Below are 1,588 nucleotides of genomic sequence, written 5' to 3'. Positions count from 1 at the left end.
GTGGGAGCGAGCGAGCTGGGCGGGGTCCCGGGGACCCTGGGAGCGTGACCCCCTTTTCCCTTCCCGCTGCGGAAGGGCGGAGAGGAGCCCCTCCCGGTTACTGATCTAAAAGGGAGGCAGGGCTCCGGCAGCAGCGGTTGGACATCTGAACTTTCTCGCGCCGGGGCCCCCTTCGCGCATCCTGCAGCCTTGGTGGGTGAGCGGGTCTCAGCCTCCGGGACCCCCTGACCCAGCGCGTCCTCAGGGACAGCCGACCCAGCCACAGCAAAAGTCTGTAGTACTCTGCGAACACCGCAATAATATAAATGTTGGATTGAGAAAGGAAGAAAAAAACATGTGGCTCAACTAAAGAGCATCTTGCCCTCTCTTTTTTGCATTCGCTTAACACCAGACCCCAGCAATTGGGGCGGGAGGTGGGGGGGCAGTGCGCTTCCTCTCTCCAACTGTAGGCAAGGTCCTCTGGCTCCAAAATGCGCTTTGGTCTGTGGGAGGTACTGGTGGGAGGTACAGGTGAGCGGGGAGCTCAGAAATCAGAACCCCCGCTTTGCGTGTATCCAAGAGGTTTGGCAAACCTGGACTGTGCTCACTTCCCTGTCCCCGCAGGCGTGGGGATTGGGAAAGGCTGCGAGAGGGGGTGACAGGGAATCCTGAAACCTCGAATGCCAGCCCTCACTTCTGCGTGAGTGTGGGGAGAGGGTAACTGTTTATGTTCACTTTTCACCATTTGCACTGTTTAAATGTTGTATTATTTAATATCCTGGAGAACCAATTTGGCGCACAGCACCCTCAGAGCTCCAGGACAACTCCAGGGATCAGCTAAGCCTGGGCCCCAGCCTGTCACTAGACCCCATCCCCGCAGGCGTGGGGATTGGGAAAGGCTGCGAGAGGGGGTGACAGGGAATCCTGAAACCTCGAATGCCAGCCCTCACTTCTGCGTGAGTGTGGGGAGAGGGTAACTGTTTATGTTCACTTTTCACCATTTGCACTGTTTAAATGTTGTATTATTTAATCCCCTGGAGAACCAATTTGGCGCACAGCACATTCAGAGCTCCAGGGCAACTCCAGGGATCAGCTAAGTCTGGGCCCCAGCCTGTCACTAGACGCCAGGTCTCGCCTGCAGCCCCAGGGTCCTCAAACCAGTCTGGGAGGGGAAGTGTGTTGACCCCTTAGAGTAGACAGAGGGGTGCAGACATCAGGTGGGAACTCAGCCCCACTCTCCAATGATCACCTGGCACAGCCCCCTGATCAGGTGCCCACTTAGAGCCATCACCTGGCCCTGGCCCCTGATCACATGCCCACTTCCGGCCATCACCTGGCACAACCCCCTGATCAGGTGCCCACTTAAGGGCCATCATCTGGCCCTGGCCCCTGATCAGATGCCCACTTCTGGCCATCAGGTGGCTCTGCCCCTGATCACATGCCCACTTCCGGCCATCACCTGGCACAACCCCCTGATCAGGTGCCCACTTAGGGCCATCACCTGGCCCTGGCCCCTGATCACATACCCACTTTAGGCCATCAGGTGGCTCCGCCCCTGATTAGATATCCACTTCTAGCTTATTATGTGGCCCCCACCCCTAATCAACTA

The sequence above is a fragment of the Myotis brandtii genome, unplaced genomic scaffold (assembly GCF_000412655.1).
Source record: "Myotis brandtii unplaced genomic scaffold, ASM41265v1 scaffold440, whole genome shotgun sequence".
NCBI lineage: Eukaryota > Metazoa > Chordata > Mammalia > Chiroptera > Vespertilionidae > Myotis > Myotis brandtii.
Note: the sequence above shows the minus strand (reverse complement) of the source record.